The following is an 8,647-nucleotide window of genomic DNA, read 5'->3' on the forward strand; positions in this document are numbered from 1 at the left end:
TGACAAATGGAATTATTCCTTTTAAAACTTATCCTGCACTATAAATACAAAAGAGAGAACATCAATTAAGTCCAATCCTCTTGTCGAAACAAATCTAGGGTGTGCCACCCCCTCTCTCTTTATAATTATATATATATATATATATATATATATATATATATATATATATATATATATTTACAAGTTTGTATATCGAATTAGATTTTGGTTCCAATCAATTGCAACCCTTTGTTTTTCAAATTGCTGTGCTCATGGAGCTACAACATCAACCGATTTATGATATATTTGTATGTATAGTTTGTGAATTGGACAAAATTTATTTGGGTATGCTTGAATTCTGCATATTCATTGTTTAGGTTAATTTGGTGTCTGGAGTGTGAAACTTTTTGCCCTTTGCTTCTATTTATCTGTTTTTGTTGACTTTTCTGGTTTGCAAAAACGATATCTGCTTTCTTTTATGTACAAATCTCTGTAATTGCTAGATGTTTGGTTATAGTTATTTGCAAGACAAATTTTTATATGTATTTCCATATGCATGCTTTCAAAATTGCGAAATAATGGTGGTTCACGGCTCTGTGTTGGTTGCTTGTCATCACGGACAAGATCACGCGAACTTGAAGACGTATTCAGCAGATATGGAAGGTATGCAGAATGATTATGAATTATGGGATTCCTAGTGCTTTTTGGGTGGTTAGGTAAACATTGCATAGACAAATGTTACATTTATTGATTGTTCTGTTTGGTTCAAGCTAGGTGCTTATTTGACGTGTTTTTACAGTTCAATAGAACATACTTGGGTTTGTTGTTTCATTATCTGTTCCTGTTTGCAATTCCATACCAGTGTTAACTTCATGTGTAAATCGTAAAGCTCATTAGGACTTCTGGTTGCTTTAGATAAGGGAGAATCTTTGAGAAAACGCTTCACCCCTCCTTCATTACACGACACTATTATTTCACGAAGCACACACTCAAACTGAAACCACCTGCATCGGTTCATCAATACCTCACCCGGAAGTACTAGAAGCCCAAGTTATATTATCTTCCACCACAGAATGCTTTACCCTGACATAGTCTCTCAAGGTCCACGGCTACTTCTAGCATGGAAGGCCTTTCCTCCCCCCTTGACCTCAAACATGTCACGGCAAGCTCGCTCACTTGGCTATCTCAAAACTAAACTCATCTTTGATTACTTCACCACAATATAGCAGCAAAATGACTTAAGAGTCCAAGTATGATAGAGCATACAACAGAAATCCAATCTCGAACAAATAAGTCAAATTTCACATAAAAGAATGCCAGGGCAGGACACATTGAAAGAATCAGTATCCTATACTCATGTACAGAGTATTTGTTTGCTAATTTCTTTCAGAAACAAACAACAAAACATATAGCTTTACTGACAGAAGAGTAGTATTAGCAAACACTTCCAATCCACCAAATAGCAAGCTTCTCCACCCTCCCCTCCCCCAAAACGAAAGGAAGTGCATACCACTTTTTTTACACAACTTTTGACACAAGTTTTTATAAGACCCATTTAGTAATGTATGTCAACGATCCAAACTGTCTATCTTAAGTCTTCTTTCAAAGATCATTTCTATCAAAAATCAACCAAATTTGAAACCATATGACCATTGGAATATGGCAGATAGACGGTTCTGATCTTGAAAATATTAATGTACTTATTGTCACTTATGTCAATCTACGTAAAAATTTAACAAAATGCACCAAATATGTGAAATTGGTACTTTTGCCAAACCAATACCTCCAGATGACACGGTAAGAATTTTGTTGACTACAAATTGTCTTTGCAGAAAAAGATTATGTCCCACAAGCTATAACCAATTGGATTCTTAGCCTAAGTCATCTAGGGGTCTTGTGGATCTAACTATAACGTTTTAAACATGATGAACTAATGTAGTTATGGTACAATTTGTTTGTTGGTAGTTTCATTGTCAAATTGACGAGTCTTCTTTGTTATTTTTCGAAGCAACCCATTGATGTTGTTTCATTTCCTTCTTTGAGTAGGTAATGTTTTGAAGATAATTTCGTATTTGATCTTTGTATTGCATTTGATCATATGGTAATTTTATCATTCATTGTTAATGGTCTTGTCGAAGCAGTGGAACAAGGTGGTCGAGGAACATGCAATGCGGTCGAAAGATGTTATTGACGATTCATCTCTCCTTGCTGAATCACTGTCAATTCATATTTAGGGAGACTCCCATATATGCTACTTTACTTCGGTACTTAAAAGTTTTGTGATTACTAAATTACTTGGATTTTACAGGTTCCCAACCAAAAGGGTTTTTTTGTTTTTTTTTTCTTTTCCTCTTGGGAACTTGGGGAACATTATTTGTACCATACTTCATCACACAATTCACACCCGAAACTACTGAATACCGGTCAACTTTATACCTTAGTAACCTACTAAAGGGTTCGTGTTGAGGCACACATGTCAAAGAACATGAGTTTCTTACCAACCAAGAAACCAATCACAACACGACATGTGTCAACACCAAAATAAAACTCTAAGAGTCCACATTGACCGTAGACGAAAACATGAGACTCTCCTCAACTATAAAGGGAGATCGTTCTCCCACAATTAAGCTTCTTAGAGTCTTAGATTCTCTAAACCATTATTAGAACTACCTAATAATTATTATGCTTAAACTTTTGTATCATGTAAACTCTACATTATTAATGAGGGCTCTTTTACCTTCGTGAACTATCCTAACTTGTGAACAACATATATCTTGTATTTTTTTTTTTTTTTTATCCATCTCTATCTCTTTACACACTATCTTTATTTGGTGACCGAACCAACTTTATAAACGTCACACCTTGACATTTCGTATTGTTTTAAAATTACCTAATTTTGTACATCAATAGTTGCATAACAATATTGAATATTAAAGATCCAAACGTTGAGGAGCATTATAACAACAGCTATTCAATTTTGACTACATTTCTCATACATACGTCGTATGACTATCAACTTAGAATGTTGATTAAATCATTTATTGCAACTTATTATTATTATTTTAAAATGAAACAATTAGTGGTAAATCACGATTATCTATTCTTTTCGATCCTGGAGAGGCTATAAAAATTTTCATCATGCATGTGGTCTAGTCAAACAGACTCATCAGCTTGGATTAGCACCTTATATATTTTTTTGTTTATTGAAGAGTTGTGGTCCGCGCCCTCCATAATGATGCCAAATTGCCAATAATCCATACCCCACGCAAACACCGTAATTCCATATCCCGTTCCCTTTTATGGTGTGTTTACGTAATCATAATCGGAATCAAAATACGGAATTAAATTTTGATGATGGGGGTATACTTTTGTGTACTAAACTTGGGGAGTAAAAGAAAAGGTGGGACCCACACAAAATTTTGGAATCCAATTCCAAAATTTGGAGGATTGGGATTCCCTACATAGACATGGTATTTGGATTCCGGATTGCTGGGACAATCAGAATGATAATTTTTTTCCCTTTATGCCCTCACTTACTTTCATTATTTCCAAGATTATCCTTTATAAACTCATTAACCCTAGACTGTAATTAAAGTAAATACTTAAATTTATAAAAATAAATAAACAAAATCATTATAGTGTATATATGAAATAAAAAAGCAATTTAATTTTTTTTCTTACTATTATATACTATATCAAATTTTATTAAAAAATATAAAAAATATTTGATTTAGGACAATGACATTTTAGTAATCATACTAGTTTATATTCCGATTCTGCTGAATTAGTAAACAGTTTTATGGATTTCTATTTCGATTCCAGAACATTTATAAATAAACAACTTTAACAAGAATCTAATTCTAACTTCTCCTTGTTCCAACCCCTCTTCAATCCAATTCCCCTTATTTTCATCTTTGTTACGCACCATTAAACCAGAAGTCAAAATTATTCCAGCCGGGACTAATTCCCACACTTCTCCGCGTGGATACGACAGTCGAGCGCCAAGCCAACACTCTCCTCAAAAGGACGATGTCCCAATCCCGCACCGCAATGCTACTGAGAGCGCGAAAAATCCGATGGCGTCTCCGCCGTCAACATCTCAGCCTCTCCTACACTCCAAGTATCAAGCTCAACTCATCGTTCTCTACCAGGTCGACGAATCCGACGACTTCTTGCCGTCGCTGGAGCTGAAGGCCGGCGCTTTCAATTGGGAAATCGGCGTACGGAACGTCTCTGTTCGCTTCAAAGAGCATAACAGCTGGAGACTGCGTTTTGAAGGTTCCGTACAGCGTGGTAAATCTTAATCCCAAATCATTTAAGATTTTAACCACACTTTTAATAACAGTTTAAATTGTTAATTTATGATTTAAGAGGTTTTGTTTTGGTTTATAATTGAAGCAGCTAGCTCCGGATAATCTCATTCCAGAACTGAAAGATTTATTGAGTGATGGAGTTGGTGATGCTGCAAAGCTTGCCACTGTCGTTTTGTTTGAGCAGAGAATTGGCAATGTAGATTGCTGTTCTAGCTTAATTTACCATGTTGTGGAAAGATTTTTTTCTGTGGAGTTTGAGGTTTTTGTTTATGCATTATGGGCTGAACACGAATGAAACAAGAATTTAACTGATGAATGGTCCTTACATGTAGTTGATTTGTTTGTTTGTACGCATTTCTTGAATGGCAAGAATTCAGTGTTTTTGACTTGGATGTTGTTTGTATATTCTTAGATATTTTGGAGCAACGATGAGTTGGAGCTGATTCGCCAAAGCTCTGTATATCAGGAAACAATTAATCAGAGATCTCAAATCGAAAAATGAATTTTTGGCAATTAGGATGGTAAGTACTTGATTGTTTTATTCTCTGGTTAATGTTTTTGGGACGTTCATGCGTAAACCTCTACCGTGTATATGTTTTAAATTTAATTCATCATCTCTATTCGGGGTTTAAACTGTTGGTGGCATGTAATTTAGTGTCCCATTATCTTGAATGTTCCAACAAAATTAATCAACCAGAGTAACCAGTCAAATACAACTAGAATAATGTGGCACAAATTCTTTAGAATTTGGAATAGTGGGGCATCTCGTCAGCTTAATAACTTTTGAAACTTAATCAAGTCAATACTTACTTGAGATATGAGATTGTTAATCACTTCTTTGTTATTAACTTGTATATTCTGATTATTGTTACGACGTATTTTCAGGCTCTCAAGAACTTCCCTGAAATGTCCAAAAGTATCACCCTTAAGGATTTCATGCATGCATACGCTTTAGGTAAGCTTCTACATTTTAAAGAATTTTCATGTCCTAATCTGTCTGAATTATTTGCTTCAATTGTACTTAATACCAATTTTTTTGAAGAAAATGAATCAGTGCCAGCAGTGTTGTAGATTTTAATGGCATCCAATTTCATATTTTTTAAATTAGTTATATCTCCATTTTCCTATAAACCTATTCATTCTGACTTTATATGACTTGCTGGATACAAAACTGTTTTAGATATTAATCATATGGTTAGTTGCAGCAGTTGCATATCTTAAAGATCTATAAACTTATTCTCACTTGTTCAAGGTGGATTTTGCAGTTACTTCTCGAGCATGGGGAAGCATGAAGGGTTATTCCCTGGTAACACATTTATAAAGATTCCATTGTAAATAGTGTTATGAACTTTATGATGCAAGTTCAATGTTTTCCTCTTTAATTATGCCTGTTTGGATTATTAAAATATTTTATAGATTGCAGACGCTGATTTTCTGAATCATGATGGGACTTCTGAACCAATTGTGTTGAGTGATGATGACAAACATTTCTCAGAGGTACTCTCTCTCTCTCTCTCTCTCTGCGTTTTGATTCTCTATCTCACATCTTGATTTGGTTATGGAGTACAAGAATTTTGTATTCTCTTTATTCAGTCTGCACTCTTATGGAAATTGATTATTTTTTATGTTTTTATTGCTTTATATTCGTTCAGTTATTGGGGTGCACAACAAATTCATTTCTCTCATGCTACTTATTTCTGCAGTTACGAGCTCACTTTAAAATTTGTACATATTATCAGGTATACGGGTGAACAGTGTTCTTGATTTTTCATGCCTGTCATTTATCTGGGCAGGTCATTGCTGACCGCAATTATTCTCCTGGTGAACAGGTTAGATGCTACTTAATTAAGATGGCTTGTTTCCCCTATTTAAAATTACACGTACTCTTTCTTTTTTTGTTTGAAACAGTTGATCAATTTTTGTTTTTGTAGACGGCTCAATTAACATTATAACTCATACTCGTTTTAGATGTCTCTCGTTTGGGTTTGAAATTTTAATGACCTTCTGCTAATTTCTTATGTATTTTTTTAATGAATTAGCAAAACTTTTTATTCGTTGGTGGTCATTGTATAGGTACTGATAAGATACGGAAAGTTTTCAAATACTACCCCGCTGGTGGACTTTGGGTTTACACTTTCATACAACATTCACGACCAGGTCGGTCTTGGATTTCAGTTTACTTTAGTCACAATGATTGCTTTGTTATTTTGGGAAGATCTTTCTGTAGCTTAATTAACACTTCTTACTTTGATTTAACACTTTGACTAGAAGTTTGTTTTTGGTAACAAAACTATTCTCTCTTTGACTCAATAAACAAGAATAGTTTTGATCTAAAACTTGCTTAAGAACCTCTTTGATAAGTTGGACGTCTTTCATGGGAGTGTAGTAATTGCAATTTAGTTGAGCACTTGTAATCTCTTTGTTTAGTAAGTTTGCTTGAAGACTCAAGCGCACTTAATTATTCTATAACCCAGTGATAATTAGTAAGATATTGAATACATGTTCTACATCATTTTTGCCAGATGATGGTTTTGATATATGTAATCTATAAATGTTTAGGGATGCGCATGGTCTATTTTCAGGTCCAGATCCAGGGCAAGATACCTCATCATGATGTCCTTCATGAAATGAAGTGGGAACTTTTGAAGAGATATCACAGACCAATCAGTAGTGATGTCAATGATTTCGACTCTTCAATGGATTCTTTCACCATCAAGTTGGTAGTGATGCACTGTATCTATTTTATTTCCTTTTTCCTTTTCCCCCTATTTTTGTTCCTTTGCCTACATGATGGCCTTTATCACCCGAATCTAGTGGTACTCTATGAAGTCACCAATTATTCTGTTTCTTTTGTTCCATTTCCAGTCTTGCTTAATTAATGCGTTTGGCCGCGTGATGACTTGATATCTTGTGATGAAAATCTTTTACTGATTACAATAATCGTATGTGACATAGGGAAGTTAGGTCTGGTAGTGGAAAAGGGAAAGGAATTTCAGTCACTTCGTGCATTTGCTCATGTTCTATGTTGCACCTCTCCTCAAGGTGCGTTACCTTACTTGCATGCATTGCTTGATATGCTTCTGAGCTCATTTTACCTTTATGACCCATCTGCAAATAGTTTCTTGATTGTTTCCTAATATTCAGAGCTTAGTGACCTGGCCAAGGAAGCTTCAGAACATGATGGTCGATTGGCTCAACGTCCTTTAACAAAGAGCGGCAGAGAGATTAAAGCACATCAGATGTTATCAAATTAACCCAATTTGCTGAGGATTATGATGCATCCATCAAGGTAAAGATGCTAACTTTTTATCCCTTTCTTTTACAGAACTTGCCTAAGCTAAGTTGAACAAGAGTTCATTATCTTCTATGGTAATGCATTAATTCTCGAGAGCGTACACCAATTACAGTTCTTGTGAATTAAGGAATTCTTAAGCATCCTCATATTGAATCAATTGACGTGTTGTAACATACTCATTGTGGTTGAGATATTAATGAAATTGAGTTCTATAACTTGGGAAGCAGTAATAAACATACGAAGAGAGTGAACTTTTGATATACTCATTCTATTGTTTACATAATGTTGCATCTGACTAGTACTAATGTATTAACTTCTTTTTATGCTTCTTGAGTGTATGCATAGTCTTTGGGACCCGTAAGTTCTCCCGTTAAATGCAAAAGACTTTATATTCGGAGGCAAATGGCTCGGGATCTCCTCAATGGTGAACTTTCTATCCTCAAATCTGCTTCTGTGAGGCTAAGAAACTACTGCGACACTTTGACTACAACAGACTGCCATAGATGACGATATTGGTTTTGCAAAACACCAAAGACTCGAGAGAGGTAATATTGTCGGAGACTATATACGCGATCAGACACAGGTACAAGTTATGGATTCATATGAAACCGTACGTGAAAAACCGGGATTTTGGGAGACTAGGAGTCCACAAGATTAGGCTAACATGAAGGAACAACCACCAAATTGGCTCTTAACCCTTTTGGAGCGGGCATGTGGGATCTCAATGTACAACTAAAAAAAGAAAACACGTTTTTGCTGGGTGAATTTGGATTTCTTTGTGAATATATACTTTCTCAAGTGAATGTGGTTATATTAGTAAATTAGTAAATTTCTATAATATAGTCCACATTTTATAACTCTGCTTGTGTAAGTTTATCTTATGTTGCTGGTCCTAAGGCTAGAAAAAGGAGGAGGGGGAGTGCGTCTGGATACTGTTACTACCCTCATTTCCTTCATGTGCGCCTCTCTCTCTCTCTCTCTCTCTCTCTCTCTCTCTCTCTCTCTCTCTCTCTCTCTATATATATATATATATATATATATTATACACACACAATTATAC

At 35.1% G+C, this 8,647-nt stretch overlaps 1 pseudogene; it reads left to right on the plus strand.

Annotated features, from left to right (window-relative positions):
- The first annotated feature begins 557 nt into the window (after positions 1-557).
- Positions 558-8,355, plus strand: LOC137719724 (uncharacterized; annotated as a pseudogene).
- Positions 8,356-8,647: the final 292 nt, after the last annotated feature.

This window comes from Pyrus communis, chromosome 16 (genome assembly GCF_963583255.1).
Source record: "Pyrus communis chromosome 16, drPyrComm1.1, whole genome shotgun sequence".
Classification (NCBI taxonomy): domain Eukaryota; kingdom Viridiplantae; phylum Streptophyta; class Magnoliopsida; order Rosales; family Rosaceae; genus Pyrus; species Pyrus communis.